Source organism: Cryptomeria japonica, chromosome 8 (genome assembly GCF_030272615.1).
Source record: "Cryptomeria japonica chromosome 8, Sugi_1.0, whole genome shotgun sequence".
NCBI lineage: Eukaryota > Viridiplantae > Streptophyta > Pinopsida > Cupressales > Cupressaceae > Cryptomeria > Cryptomeria japonica.
This window is the reverse complement of record NC_081412.1, coordinates 47,519,037-47,536,642: the sequence shown is the minus strand read 5'-3', so window position 1 is coordinate 47,536,642 and position 17,606 is coordinate 47,519,037.

Genomic DNA, 17,606 nt, shown 5'->3' with positions numbered 1-17,606 from the left:
TTATTTTCCAAATTGCAAACTTGAAGACCCGATGCCCAACAAGAGACTGGGCCCAAAATAGGGCCAGGGACCAGGGCACTGGGCGCCATGGTCCCACCTCCCGGGACAGCAGGGTGCAAGGAGGATCAGGCCAAGGTGCAGAAAGATGCTGTTTTTGATGTCATAGATAGGTTTCGGGGTCTCCATTCAGGTTCAACGTTGCGACACCATCATGAAGACCCAAATGCAGTCAAAATTGCAAGTGTCACAATTTTACGATGCTACATTTAGCCCCCACTTTAGTGGGAGTATAAGCGTACACCCATACTTCCGGTAAAGTACAAGGAAACAACATTGAAAGACTTTCACCACATCAAGGAGGCAAGATACACCAAGCCCCCAGTGGACTAAGGATCTTATGACTTTGATTGACAAAGTAAAAGGGAAGATCATGAGGGAGAACCATGACTGTCAGTAGTAAGGTTCCCTCACTATGAGTCATGCAAGAAAAATACAAAAATTTTCAAGGCAAAGCTAAGTTCGCCAAGAAATTTTCAAGAATCTTGAAGAGATATGGATGGAGTGTATGCCCCCTACATTAAAGCGATTTCACATGCCTCATCGGGGGTGATTGCTTTAAGGTAGTGATACACATAAGAAATGAGAAGGGAAAGGAGCATGGTATCGCAAAGATTTAGCCCCCAAGTGTGAGATAAACCCAAGGATAATAGACACAAAACACAAATCACGAGGTGACTTCACTTTCCTTGGGGTCAGTATGTTGTATGATAATTCATGTATATCATATGTATGTATGCATAATTGTTCTTCATTCCCCAATCAAGGAAGGTCACCTAGAAGAAGGGAGCACATGTGTCTTTTGAGTCAACATGAGAGAGACCAAAAGAGATCTCAATGGTTTGCATCGTCCTCAGGTAGACAACACTAAGGACAACAAATAGAAGAATGGGAATAACACATAGAAGAAGTAACAAAAGAGATCAAGAGAGGAGGAGAGAGTTTGCTATGCTAATGAACTAGTCTAGCACGTTGTCTACCCCCCCGATCTTGTTGATCAATATTTCGGGAAGGCAGGAAACACGCTAGAGGAGGAACATCCAACACAGCAGATGGAGCTATCACAAGATCCAAACAAGGGCTATGTTCATGTTCTAAGCCACGTTGTTCTTGTCTAGGAGCTAGGATAAGTGCTTTAGAAAATTCGTTAGATAAATGGTTATCAATATCAACATATTCATATTCACTATCAGAAGAAAGAGAAGTAACATTTTCATCATGAATAACATTTTCATCTATATCATCATCAAGATTTATAAAAATAGGATCTTTAACTCATACAGGATCAAAACCATCATGCATCTTATGTTTAGGAGATTTTGGGTCAATATTTGGCTGAGGAGAAAATGGAATAATACTAGCTAAAGGTGTCTTTGGGGATTGCAAAGTTTGAGAAGCAGTTGCATGAGCTCTAAGATGATGCTTTCATCGACGTTCACACGCAGAACGATTTTGTCTAGTCTTAGTAGGAAGTTGAGAAGATTGAGGAGGAGAAATGTTCTCATCCTTATCACTTGGGTGTTTAGGTTGTGGTCTCTTAGGTTGGATAATAGGAGAAGAGGAAGGTCTCTTCTCTCTATAAGAGGAAGGAGGAGGAACTGCACCATATAAGGGAGGAATATTTGGTTTAGGAAGGAGACCAAGTCCATCATGACGAGGAGGTATAGGTCTACCTTTAGAAAGTTTATTAGACATAGACATAGTCACATCCACAGGGATGGGTTGGGAATCTTCTTGAGGAAAGACATTAGTTTTATCTTTCAAAGGAAGAACTTCCTTTTCAAGAACGATAGGAATATCAAGTTTGGGTGTTCGAGGTTCACTTAGAGATAGGATCATATCTTTTTTCGACTTTTGATAAGATTTGAAAAGATGATCACTTCGCGGTGGAAGAGATTGGAATTGTTTAGGCCAAAAATAATCAATAGGAATGCTAGAAGTTCTTTCAGCTGGTTTAAAGAGACTATGATTAACAGTAACGACTTTACCATTATGGAGAAATTTCAAACACTTGTGAATAGGAGAAGCAATAGCTTTCATGGAAGATAACCAAGGATAGCCTAGCTTCACATGAAATTGTTCGGATGATGGAATAATAACAAAGCTCACATCAAGGGATTTGTTATGGACCTCAATAGGTAATGTAATAGAACCAATTGCAGGAGAAGAAAATGCATCAAATAGTTTAACAACCACATTTGTTTTGTCATAGATCACTTGATTCAATTGCAAAGTAAAAAGAAATTCTTCAGTAATGACATTAACCATACAAGAAGGATCAATAAGCACTCCACGGCAAGGTGTATTCTTGACTTTTGCAACTATATATAAAGGACCATCAGGTGCCCTGATAGTTTCACTGGAATCAAATGTGATGGAAGGCTCTTTAGGGATTTTCTGCTTCTCTACAAAGTTAATCACATTCGGAGTCATAGACACAAGACTATCGGGTGAGAAAGAGGAATCATTAGTCTCAATCACATTAGAGGTATGAGAAGGTAATGGATCAGTAAAAATTTTAAGATTTTGGTTAGGAAGAGCTATAGATGTGTTGCCTTTATCATTCACACTTGAAACAAAGATAGTATTATTATCAATCAAATCTTGAATTTTACCCTTTAAAGCAAAACATTTTTCAGTATCATGCCCAGGTTGACGATGAAATTGACAAAAATATTTGTTATCAAAATATGGTGAATTCACCTTTGCAGGATCTATTTTCTTTATAGGAGGGAGGGTAAGCACATTTCGTTCCAATAACTTATTCATAATACTATGCAATGATTCATTCAAAGGAGTAAAATTTCTTTCTTTCTTGAAAAACTTAGAAATGGGAGGCACACCTGATCTGCATTCACATTGTTGTTGGTGATATTTTCATTGAACTTAATAAACTCTCTGTTCGGTTTAAACTTCCCAAATGGTTGTTGCCTACTATCACCCTTATCACTCAGAGCCATAGGATTTGCTTGTTCCATTTGACTCATAGTCAGTTGATAATTGTGAAGAGTTGCACACAACTGTTGGAAAGAAGTAAACTCAGAAAATAGAAGTTTTTCTCTAATATCTTTTTGTAAATTAGAAATAAAGATTCTTTGAATATCATTGTTAGGTACTGGAAAAGAAATTTGAGCACACAAATGCTTATATCTACCAATGAAATCAGTCACTTTTTCTTTAACACCTTGTTTGCAATGCATTAAATCAATCAAAGTAACTTTAGGACTTATATTGTTTTGAAATTGTTGAATAAAAGCATTTGCAAGTTGTTGGAAAGAAGTAATAGAATAGGAAGGCAACGAGCAATACCATTGTAGAGCCTTATCTCTTAATGTTCTAGTAAACAGTTTTGCAAGCAACCTTTGGTCATGAGCAAAATCGGTACATATTGTTTGAAAGGTCTTAACATGTGTTAGAGGATCACCTTTACCATTATAAAGCTCCAATTGTGGGATTTCAACATGCTTAGGGGGGATAGCTCGAACAATGTCAAGAGAAAGTGGGCTCGCAACATCAAATGCGGGAACACTAAACTTAGATTGATTTATAGAGGCAATTTGTTGCTGTAAAGAAGAGACAATTTGTGCAAGATTGTTAATGGTCGCTTCAGTCGAAGAGTTCATACTAGACGTGTTAGATTGTGATGGAGGTGTTATGTTATTGAAAGAAGGTAAAGAGTAAGGTGGTGGGACTCTATGATAATTAGTCATAGGAGATGATTGGACAGGAGGAACACTACAAGGAGGTATGGAATGATTGAATGAATTGCCCCCTTGCATCATGTTCATTTGTGGAGATGTAATAGGAACACTCATTGAAGGGACGAATGAAGAAATCGGATTGAATGAAGGAAGAGGGTTAATTGAAGAGGAAGGATTGCCCCCATGACTGGTGATCACAGGAGGAATGTCTTGTGTAGAAGTAGCCATTATGTTTGATGTAAAGGTAGGTATGCTAGCAATAGAAGTCATCAAAGGAATAGAATGATTGACTTGAGTAGGAGGTTGTGTATAACCCAAATTTTCAGCACAATTCTTCATAGGCATCACATTCGAATCCACAATGTGTGCAATACCATGCAAAATATCAATTCCATTCTTATCACTTTGAAGCATACATTTTAGACCCTCAATTAAAGGAAGAGCTTGACTATCGGGGTATTCTTGAGACATCCATTGTCGAAAATCGTCAAATTGGTTATCCAATTTCAAAAGTTGTTCTTCAGAAACCTCATGGAGAGCTTCTTCATCATTAGGAGGATTAGAGGAATTACCCATGTCCTCGTTAAAAAGGCTATTCAAATTAGGTTCCATCTCCTCAGTAGTTAAACCTCGGAAAGACTTAATTCTACGGCTTCGTCTAACGGGAATAGTGTAAGTAGGGCTTATTGTTGTAAAACTCATGCACTAGAGAGAGAGAGAAGATTTTGAATTTTGAAAATAAAGTTGGAAAAATTGAACAATGAGATAATGATTATCTAATTTGAACTTTGTGAAAGAAGAGGGAAACACAACTTCCAAGAAAGGTAGGCACAAGGGCCAAGGGGGTAGCACTTAATTTTAATTGTTATCTTGAAAATTGAAATCTTGAATTTTGAATTTATTTTCGAATTTAGAGGTAGCAAATTTTAATAAAATCATCCAATCTCCTAGATTTAAGCTATTAAATGCAATCATGACAATCTCCCGAAATTTCAAAAAAAATGTCGGGGACCATGGTGAATGGAGTGCACACGGTCCTCGCAACTTTTTTCAAAATTTTCGGGGATGAAAGATATGATGATTTTAAAGCTAATTTGAAAAAATTGAGTGATTTTAAGATCTGTAGATAGGCCAAATTAAAGTTGCAATCTCAAAATTGAACCCTACCAAGATTGTTGAAAAATGCAAAATTTGAATTTTGAAAAAGAGAGGGAAACTGAAATTTTGAATTTTATGATTTTAGAGGGAATACTAAAAGCAATGCAAGCTTTGAAATTTAACAGTTGACTCAATTTCATGCAAAATTCAATTTTGAAAGTGGAAATCAAAGTTGTTGCAATTAAACATTTAATTTCAAAAGTCACAAACTGCAAAAATTTGAATAAAGCACTGAAATTTTGAATGAATGCCAACACACTTTTCAGATTTAGGACAGTAAGAAACACAATTTTGACACGAATTTCAATTTCAACAATTTTTGAATGATTAAAGGCCTTAATCCAAGCACACTAGACCAACTTTGACTTTAATTTTGAAAGTGTTAGAATTGATGAAATCAGCCAAGATTCTGGATTCTAGCAGAAAAATATGGTAAGATCTAGGTCCCGAAATTTCGGAAAAAATGTCGGGGACAATGGCGCTCGGGGTGCACACGGTCCTCGCAAATTTTTTCAAAATTTTCAGGGATGAGAGATATTATGATTTTGTTGTGGAATCCAAAGTTACAGCTGTTTGGAGGTGCTTTGATCAGTGAAATCATCGGTCAAAGGTTGAATCAAGAGGGTTTTAAAAATTAGGGTTTTGACACTTAACCACTTAATTTTTAGAATTAAAGCACAAATATGAATTGACAATTTGCAATAGAAGGGTAGATCTGAAACAAGCATTAACAATTAAACATTTCATAAGCTCAATTACTAAAAAGAAAATTTAAGGTTTTTATGCAATTAACCTCTAAAATTTGCAAAAGATCAAACATGGAAATGTAATTAAGGAAGCAAATTTTTCAGATCTAACCATGAATAATCAGAAATAGGATGTTCACATCGGGTTCACCAAAATGTAAAGAGGAAAATTGAACCCTAGGTGTTCCCCCACTCCAAGGAGAGAGAAAGGAGGTCACTAGGGTTGACGGTTTTCACTTAGGAGAGACTTTACATTCAAAAGAGGGGTTGAAACTCACAAGATCCAATCCCACACAATGCAAGATTGAATTCTAAATGAGTTTCAAGGGTTGAGACAACAAGGATACCCTCTTTTGTAAAGAATGTAGATAGAAGGATTGAACTAGGAGTGTATGTAAAGTAAGAAAGATTCGCTTGTAGATGGAGATAGGGACACGAGATGAAGCCGCGGACCTGAAATTAGCAGTAAAATGTTGAGATGATGTTGTCCTACAAGTTTGAGCAAAATTTGATGGGATGATGGCGCCCGGAGTGCACACGGTCCTCCAAAAAATCTGCAAAACGAAGGGGGATCTGTTCGTCTCTACACAAGGATTCCAGATCTTCAATTACAGCTGCGTACCTGCAACATGCAAAGGTGTAATGATTTTGTATGTTGTAGGTGATCTCCTCTTCAATGGTTGAATCCTTGTCTTGAATGCAACACCTAGCCTTGAATGGAGACCTAGAATGCTCAATTGCTTGAAGGAATGCTTGAATGCTTGAATGTTTGAATGTTTGAATGTTTGCCTATCGCTTCCGCCTCTTGCACACATATGTTTTTTTTTCTTTTTTTTTTACCACTACCACCATCCCTTTCTCGGAGGGGAAATGTAGTTTATATACTTGTCGATTAGGGTTAGGAGACTGATTTTTCCGACCTTAGGCCGACCTAGGAGCATTATTTTCCAAATTGCAAACTTGAAGACCCGATGCCCAACAAGAGACTGGGCCCAAAATAGGGCCAGGGACCAGGGCGCTGGGCGCCATGGTCCTGAGGGACCAGGGCGCTAGGCGCCACGGTCCTGAAGGACCAGGGCACTGGGCGCCATGGTCCCACCTCCCGGGACAGCAGGGTGCAAGGAGGATCAGGCCAAGGTGCAGAAAGATGCAGTTTTTGATGTCGTAAATAGGTTTCGGGGTGTCCATTCAGGTTCAACATTGCGCCACCATCATGAAGAACCAAATGCAGTTGAAATTGCAAGTGTTGCAATTTTATGATGCTACACCTACCCTAACAAATAGTAATGAAGCTCAAACGAATCATTAACTAGCTCTTTAAAATTGCTACCTTTTCTCTTCAATTTACAATACTTGACATGTTTATGAGTAGCCAAGAGGAGATGAAGAAGTGATGAATGTTTAACCAGATGTTGTAATGCCTCTTGAAGAAATAAATAAAATTTATTTGCCCACTTATATTGGTTGTACATGTTACTATTTTAGAGTGGATATGTAAGTTGGTTTTTCTCTTCTTCAGTTGTAACCTCATGGTTGGATGCGAGCATGACTTGTGGTGTCTTACTAGCCTCCACCATGGATAGATGTTTGATAGGATACCCTTGTCCTAAAAATCTTAAAACTCCAATAGTGGTTTCCTACTTGTGAAGCGTTTCCTTACTACCCTACTGATTGGAATGACTTGATTCGTGTGATTGATTTTATGGAAACATGGCCAACTTATCCTCTTGTTCATGTTGTTAATGATTTTTTTATTTATGATTTGCTAGTTTGGTGTCTAAATTTAAATAAAATGTTTGTAATTAATCCCAAAACACATCTTCTTGAAGGTCTTATTTTTCTTTTTGTATAAGAGGATTGTTTTTAACTTCATAGAAACTCTCTTCAAGCTTTATGAACTTCAAAATAGAACCATCTTTGATTTATTCTACACAAGTAGCAACCCTTTGGTAGAATGAGAGAGAAGAACAATATCATTAACAAGTAGATTAGCAATAAGCCCTCATGTAATAGTGAAGGCATCCAACAAAGAGCTAAAAACAGAAAGAGAAGTATGAAAAGAAAACTCATCTACCACCCAACAGTGAAGGCATGAAACTACCTCCAAAATGAGAAGCTTCATTCTCATTTCAAATAGATCTAAGCATAAAATCTTCTAATTAGCTTGTCTATTTGAAAGCCATGGCTAATGCAAACTGTTATGCTGTGAACATTGCAAAGACTAGTAGTTATATATAATTTTGTGGGGAATCTGACCTCCCTCAAATGCCACCTACATTCTACAACTTGGTATGAATTTTTTTTGTTTTAATGGTGTACTTCTTGAACTTGCAACAACATTTACTTTTTCTATAAGTGTAGGCCATGGTTGTCAAATGACATGTAGTTAAAACATGACACATACTAAGTAAATGAAACACTACTTGATTCTCATTACCTAGTTATAGTAAGCATGAGTGAGAGAGAAAGGAACGTATGCAGGGCAACTGTGACTTAAATCCAATAGTAATCATTTAGACAAAAGGAGGACTATTGTGAAAATAATATTCTTAAGCAAATCTTGAAAACATAACACAAATACTAGTTTCCAGAAAAGGGATCTGCTCTGCAAGTAGCCCACAAAAGAAAAACAATCAACTAACATCAAAATCAAGATGAAAAAATATAGTGTTTTCCTTGATTTCAATGAAACTTGTGATAGACGTCAAGATCACACACAAGATGCATGTATCTAAAGGTTCTTTAATGTCATTTATAACCCACAATTTGACATGGTATGGAAAGCCATTCTTACACTAAGGATTAGAATGGTCATCTTCTTCACTTAGAGATTGTTTCTAATTATTTGTGATTAGAATACTACTCATATTATGTGAGACTATGAAGCACCCTTTCTTTTGGATTTGTGCTCATTTCTTATTGGGTGACATAGATTTGTAATTATTTGATCTTACTATATGTAATATATGAAAATAAGATTATTGGTAAAAAAAATTTATAATTAACAAGAATGTGTTTTTTTAATGTTATTAGATAGATATAAGTTGAAAAATGAATCTAAAGTTTGAATGCCTCAAGAATATCAGGGGTCTTTTGGAAATTGCTTTACATTCAATCAATCATATATATTTGAAATACTAGTGATGACATATGAGTATGTAGTCAAAGAAGCTTCACCAACTTGTCAATGTAGATGTTACAAAGGGTTGGAGATAGGACACCCTTGTTTGACCCCAATTGTTCTCCTCATCAAGTTGAAGATATTGTAAGAATGAAGCTACCCAATAAATTTCATAAAGCCTACAAGCAATGCTAATGAGAGAATCCAAAATACCGATATCATGTTTTTGTTGGAAAAGCAAGTGTCTCCCAATTGAGTCAAAGTCCTTCAAAAATTCTATAAGCAACAAAAGAATATGGAAGAGTGGTGGTGAACCTTCTCAACAATAGCCTAGGGTGTAAATACATGGTCAATGGCTTGATAATCTCCCTTGAATCTAGCTTTCCCACAAGCTCCAACATTACCTTTCTCTAGGTACTCATAAAAAATTGCATGTCTAACATTGTGGCAAAAATTTTGACAAATGTATGACCAATAATTATAGTCCTATAGTTGCTAGGATTGGAGAGATTCCTAGAGCCATGAATAGAATGAATTTATGTTGAAGAAGGGCTTGAGGGAGTAATATTTTGTGAGTTGGTGTGATTCAAGGGTTCGAAGACCTCAAGATAGATTTGGGCAAGGTGAGAATGACCTATGTGATGTATGTCAATGGTTGTATGGGACTAGGGAGTAGGAGTGAGTCTTTGGGGTGTTGAAGAAACTTGAGGAGCTAGTAGGCTAGTGAGGGCTTGGGGTTTGTTCCCTATTGAATAGGTGAGTTGGGAGAAATATCTCCCTAATTGATTGAGATTTGTGGATGCTCTGCATCACAATGCTCCAATGTTGACCTTACCTAATTCTTTGTTTCTCATTGAAGCTTACACAAATACTATTGAGGATGTCATGGGAAGCATCTTGTTATAAGATGGTAAAATAATATGCTACTATTCAAAGGTTTTCTTTTCAACAATGAGGGACTATCTAGCTTATGATAGAACTTTATGCATTAATATAGGCAATGAGAAAGCATATAAAAAAATAGAATGAGAAAGACTCAAATTATGGGGAATACAAATAGAAAGAAAATACATGATCATTGAGGGAAAATCTAAGATTGGCTGACAAATATAAGATAGCAACCATGTAGATCATACAATAGTGATAAGAAGAATTCCTTAATAATAGTCCATATGAATCACCAAGTAGTAGCAAAATATAGTCATAATAATCCTCACACAGAGCAACCATGGAGTCAAAGAACATTGTCCAATGTACATTTATAGCAGGATAAGAACTTTATATCCATCTATTCTATTGATACATTATCACTATTATCATGGGTCTGAGATAATATAAAATAATCAAAATATATAGTTATTAGCAGTCATAAACTATTGTAGAAGATTGGAAAAGAAAAACATAAGTGTTCTCCTCATAGAACATAGAGATATGAAGCAATAACGAGATGTGAGGTAACAATTATAAAATTTGGATGAATTGACAGAGACATTTACAAATACAACCTACCCTTTATAATACCTAATTGAAAAAATGGATGCAATGCAATTCCTTGTATCAATAATGTGTGGCAGCTAGTAAAAAAATATAACAATAAATTCCATATAAAATTGGTTAGACTTAAAATGATAAGGAAAATTTAAAAAATGCTAAAGAAAATGTCAAGTAATAAAAAAACTTACAAGGATGAGGCATATTCATAACTTTTGCAGTCCCGCCATGGATATCAACAATAGAAGTAACTCATACTATTAGTGTACATACAAAACAATATGGGAGTTCATTATACCCAAAAACTTGTAGTGTTGTTGTTCGTGTTGGGTCTGTTGGACCCTGCAATTAAGATTCAATATACATTATTCAATAAGATTAACTGTGCAACATAATGAAATATTGAAAAGTGTGTTATCTTATTGATCTTCACTTGGTTTCAAGAATAGTTTAATATTCTCTACTTAATAGGGCCAACCACATGAAGGTGGAAGCTCATTTCGTCCCTCCCTCCCCTAACATCACTCTAAATTCCCTGTTAACATCTAACATTCATTCATTCTTTCTACCATTAATAAAATATAACATTCATTCATTACTATCACATAACATTAATTAACACATAAAATTGATTAACATTAATCAACACACAACATTTATCAATATTAATTAACACATATCATTCATAACCATGCATTAGCACATAATTACATTCATTAACACATAAAAATCAATCATTATCAAATAAGGTAGATTACAATAATTTGTTTTTTTGTTTTTTCTTTGAAGCTATGAAAAGACTAAGTGGAGCATCGTTTTCTTCATCATTTCCCCCCTCTTCAATTGTTCTACCCTCTACTCATGATCTCAATGTATGCCTAGTCCTATATGGAGGACGAGGATATTGAAGCAAAGGGGGGTCCTCTGCAACAACAAAGAAATGGGTTAAATTCAAAACATTTTTTATTATTGTTACAAGTATTTCATTAATTTAGAGAACATAACTATTGTGCTCTTTACCTGATGGGGCCACATCATTTTGTCTAGCCTCAACCTCAACATGCTGAACACCCTCTAGATCCTCCGGAGTTGAAATACTAAAGGTTACAATAATGTTGAACACCAATTGCAATTAAATTTGTTTAAGGAATAACAGTGGTCCTCTTTACCTGATTGGGGTACATCATGTTCCTGATGTTGTGTACCCGAATCATGCTCCACTTGGTCTCCACCAACTACATGCTCTAAAACATTAACAAAAAAGGTTACATTAATTACTACTCTAATTACAAATTAAGATGTTTAATTTTATTAATAATTACATAAATAAATTTGAATAGCAAATGAATACCTCCACTACTAGGATGCACATCCGGACCTTCATGTGTAGGTGGTGTTTCACAATTAGTAGGTTACATTCCAATGTCATGCACATTGTTATCATTGCTTGCTTATTTAAAACTGTAGACATCTAAAAATGGTCAACGCTTGTGGAGTCATACTTTAACATTTGTGCATTGCCTTATTTTAGGGTTCTTGCATCGCATTAACATTTCTTCTATGTTGCGCACTTGGTCTTTATCATTTGCAAGCATCGAGACCTTCTTCTGAATTCCTCATTTTTCTCGCTTTCGAATTAGGTCTTGTCGATAACAATCTTCAGTCATGATTTTGGTCGATCTTATCCTATCGCATCATGGTACGTGCTCATTTATCATTATTTTGGACATCGTCAATCCTAATCGATGATAGAATTAGGGTTTTGTCCTCTTGTCAATCTTTCAATCATCTTTATCTTGTTAGTAATCATTTGCGATTATCAATTTGTCAATCTTGTCATTTTGCGATCGATCCATCATCGATCCTTGTCCTTTTCAATCATGTCAATTGGGATCGATTAGTCATTGATCCTTGTCAATTGGCGCCTATCAATTTGTCATTGATTTTTGTCAACCAATCTCAATCATTTATCAACATTGGTCCTTTGTCAATCAGAATCATGATCGAACCTAAATTAATTTCTTATTGTCTTGACCTAATTCCTTGTCCTCTTATTTCTAAGGTTTTATGATTTGTTCATTTAATCCTTTTCTTCTTCTTTGTGGGTTAAATAAATCTATTTATTTAGTCCTAGGTCTCTTTCATGAATTAATTAATGGATGAAAACCTATTAATTAATTCACCTAATTTCTATTTCATCTTTTTCCTCAATTTTCTAATTTGCTAATTTCTACTAATTCCTAATTTCTATTTCTCCTATTTTCTTTAATTTTTCTAATTTTTCCCCTAATTTCATTCCCTCATTTTCTCCTATGTTTATGCTTCCATGGAGGCTATTTTCTCTCTTCCCTTTTGTCATGGGAATGGTATTTCAATCTTGTCATAATTTGTCATAATTTGTCATACATCTTGCATAGCAACTTGTCATAATTTGTCATAATTTGTCATACACCTTGCATAGAAATTGTCATACATTTGTCATAATTTTGCCATTTTTGATTTGAATTTCCTTTCAAATCTCTTCATGCTAATCTTGTCCTCTCTCCAATTTGTCTATAAATTGGATGATTTTCTTCAATGAAAGGATCAATCAATCACATTTTCAAGTAGCCTTATGCTATGAATTTCATCTCTCAACAACTTGCTTTCTACTTGCATTTTGCACTTGTAGGTGAGATCAACATCAAATTTGAAGGTGAAAGAAGAACAATGGAGCCACATGAAGGAGATATCGGCATCAGTTTGCTTCGATTTCATTTGATTTGAATATCTTGTCTTTATGTCTTCATTGATTGGATTGGGATTGCTTTCATAGCAGCTTTAGGTTTTGTGGTTGTCCTAATTACTATTATTTTGATGGTTTTCAATTTCCTAATCTACATTTTGGTGAACCCGATGTGAACTAACCCCTTAACCATGTTTTGAGTGCTTTTGAGCTATTTGCAGGTGAAAAACTCAAGAAACAGGGCAACTCAAAGCTCTCTGGGCACTTTTGCGCCTGTGTTGATGGGTTCTGCACCTGTGTTGAGGCATTTTGTGCCTATGTTGAAGTTTTATGCGCCTGTGTTGATGGGTTCTGCACCTATGTTGAGGCATTCTGCGCCTGTGGAAGGCCAGAAATAGAGGTAAAATCAATTGTTTTTACTTGCAAATTTGTTTGTTTTCATTTTGTTTCTTGCATTCTGGTTTTTCTTTGGTGCTAATTCTCTGTGCAACATCTTGGTGTTACATGTGATGAAGACTAAAAATGCAACTACTAACGAATCTTATGCAGGATGTGGTCAAAGAATCTCATTAAAACATCTTGCTTGCAATTTTTAAAGTAGTTGCACATTTCATTTCTTAAAGGTTAATGAACACCATGCATGCTTTGTCTATTTTTAATTTTATTGCATGTTTTAACCCTTAGAACTGGGTCTACCTCCTGATTTTCCTAGCACCTCGCACATGCATTGGTGAGAGGGAACGACCCAAAGTGGTGACAGGCTAAAGCCAAGCTCTTCTAAACCACTCTAAATAACTATGGATGCAACAAAAGTTGTAGACAACGGGTGTTGGAATGGTATTGTGATGATTTATTCACCAGATCAATACCCACCCGAATGGATGCCCTTACTAGAATCTCTTGTTTTTTGATGCCAAAATCCTTCTATCTGTTGGCTTAGGCGTTGTGATACGCGCATGCTGAAGACACCTCTCATGTACTCCTCAGTTAGAGATAGCAAGTTCTTGGGAAGTGATGCCCCTTGAACTCGAAGCTTGGTATGCCCAAGAAGTGAGTGCACTGTAAGGGGGAGCTAGTGCTACCAAGCGTCTAGCTATCTGGCTAAGTGTTGTATTTTATGGTGTGAGGATTCAATAGATATTGCCCTTTCCAGCCATAGGATTTGTTGTGAATGTGCTTGATTGTCTTGAGTCAAAGTCAAACAAACATTTTGTCTTCTGTGATTGTCAAAAGTTAAATCAAAAACAAACTTTCAAAAGTGCTCATAATCAACTTGGGTTTTCAAAATCAACAACCTTCAATTCAAAACAAAATCCAAACAAAAGTCCAAATTTGTCCAAGTATTCATCCAACATTTGAACATGGCTTGTCAAAACATTGAATGTCTTTGTTTCAAAATTCATGTCACTTTAGGCTAGGTTTTGGAAAGTCCAACTTAGGTCCTAGGACATATTGTCATCTCCCTTCATTTTAGTCCTTTTCATTGCAAGCATCCTCATTTTGCACTTAGGTTCAAAATCATTTCCCTAAGTTTGCATTTCATTGTCATATCCAAGCTAGATTTCCATTTAGGTGGCATTCGTGCATTATCCTTGTCATGCTAAAATTAGGTCTCGCCTAGGTTGCATTTTGCATATTCCAAGTCATTGGTCTTTGCATATCCTTATCATTGTATTGTCATCTTGTCTTGGCTTCATCTTGTCATATCATATCCTTAGATCATTTTCATGTCATATCCTAAGTCATTGTCATAATCATTGCCTTCTTGCATTTAGTCTCAAAAATTTGGTTTGTCAAACTTAAAAAATAAAAACTTTGGATGATACCCTAAGTTGTTGTTAGGGAGTCTTGACCTTGTCTAAAATTTGTCCTTTCATTAATATCATTTTTGTCAAACCTAGCTTAGTATCCAAGCATATAGGTGAGACATTGTCAATTTGTCCTATTGTCATTTGGTCCTTTGTCCTTTAAGGTCTTGACTTCATTTCAATTTCCCAAGGTTGTGTCTTTAGCTTTGCATTTCAAAAGTTTGTCTCCAAAAATTCAAAAGGTACAAAAACATTAAGTTGCATTGTCATCCTTTTAGGTTGCATTTGTCAATCCCATTAGTTGCATTTCATAGTGACATGTTTGTTGAAATGGGGTCTCAACCTTCTTACGAAGCCATGTCATCACAATTGAGAAATCAATCATGTCAATCCAATCTCTACATGTCTCAGAACTTGGATCAAACTTATCATGATGATGTAAATGATTAAATACAAAAACTAGAGGAGAAACTAGCTCAAGAAAAGGAGATTTTGGAACAAAAAGTGAAAAACATTGAGAAGAATAGATCACTAATGTCTAAAATGTTTCAAAAATTTCCAGGTCGAAATCCAAATATTGAGCCAATTGATGTAAGATCTCTTATTGAACGATCAAACATACCAGATCTCCTCTCACAAATAGAGATGATGAAATAATTTCAAGAAAAGAGACAACAACAAAAACAAATATAATCCCTTTATGTTGGAACTAAACATCATTTAGCTTATTGGTAAAGTATTCAATTTAAAATAATTTTCATTTAGCTTATTTACTTGTGTTTGCCCACTCAATTCTCATAGTCGTTCAACCATGGTTGTATAGCCTTGATGGTAGGCAATTCTCTTGTCATCTTCTATGGGCACTCAATTGAAACCAAAGGCCTACATTTTTGCTTGGTATCGTGAATTTTGCTTGCATTGTTTGATAAAAAAAAAATCATTTGCTATTTATAAATATTTTGATGTGATATTTCATTCACAGATACTTACAATTCATGCGACAAGTTTCATATAACCACTAGAGTTGAGTTTGTGTTGCTCGTGCTTTTCTTTTCTTGCCTTGGTTACCTTTGACATGTCACCCAATCTATGAAAAGTTTGAAATATGTTAGATTATATAAATATAAAGAGTAATTAATTAATACATAATTACATTCTTAATAGCATCCCATACCTTCTTTTGGCGTCTGGTGGTGTATTTCCTTTTTTCCTTTCAATTCTCTCCTGGGCATCAAAAATCAAGTCCTTCCACTCCCTCTCTGGAATCATGGGGGAACACTCATACTTTACATTATTCTCTAAATAGGTCCTATATTGGTCCCTCGCATACTTTAGATATGTGCCATCTTTTTCAAGGAGCTTGGTTTTGTTGAATGTGTCATTTTCAAACCACTGAACCATACGGTTTGTCAATTCATCTTTTAACATTTTTTCTTGGTCATTCCACCTTTTAAAGCAAAAACAAACCTGATAGATTCAGAAATGAACTAAAGCTACATTTATTATAGTTCAAGAAATGGATCAAAGGAAAACTATTCTAGCAATGATATGAAATCAAAATTGTGGATTATGGTTACTTCACATATGATTTTCCGCCTTTTACGTATAGTGGACCCAAATATCTACAATGCAATGTCATTAATATTTTTATTAAAAATATCATTTCCTGCAAAAAATTCATGGGATCATTAGTCCAAAATGAGTGATCAGAAAGTAAATTACAATTAGACTATATATAATAATAATTTTAAAGTACCTGGAACCTTATGTATCTTTAAGGGAATCATTTCTTTGTTGCTCACCACCAATGTGGTCTGCAACATTCCCATACTAGCAATATGAGAAGATCTAGGAAATGATGGTATGTTACTAGTAGTAGTCGCCTCTGGTGCAACCTCATGTGCATCACCTACCGTAGAAAATGAATCCACTATGAAATACCCCAAAGAAAGAATGCTTGAAGGGAAATAAACACATAACAGAAGATAGAGAAAAAGAAGGATCTACAAACAGTGGGCAGACCAATATGACGTGCAGTAGAGGATCTCTACATGCTACATGTTGCCGACATTGCAATCGGCAATACAGGTGCGGCTAACCTCTGATGAGGTGTCGGCGGCATTTGCATAGGAACATTGACAACACCTGAAGAATAATACATTAAATATATAAAACATTAAAAATATGAAAAGTGCAAGAATTGTAAAGAAGGATGAACCTTTATTATGAAAATTGATAGTATCAAGTATGATGTATTTTTGGTACTCAAAGTGATAATCCAAGCAAGTGATAAGCCAAGAAAATCATCATCACTTGAACTACTTGCAATACCCTGATCATGGCCACCAAGTTGATGAGGACATATAAATTACTATAAAAACAACACGCGCATTAGTTAATTACATAAAAGAGTATAAAATATAAACCATTATTGAATTTTTGTTATAATTAAAGCTTTCATTACTACTTACTTGCAATTTTTCTATTGTCCAAATCAATTTTTGCACCCTCTCTCGTATCTCATCAGTTTGAGGCTCCATGGATGCCAAAGCAATAATCTCTCTACTAATTTTTCTAATAGACTTTTTTATAAATTCTATAGGGTTTGTGGAATTTGCAGGGTCATCATCACTTAATCATGCTGAGTCCACATCCCTAGAGAGGTGCTTAGGTACTACAGCTCCCTTTCCCTTTCCCCAAACATCCATCTGTGACAATAATATCATTAACAATTACAAAATTACTCTAAAACACTCAAAAAAAGAACATAATAATGTAACAGTTTGCTTCTATCTAATT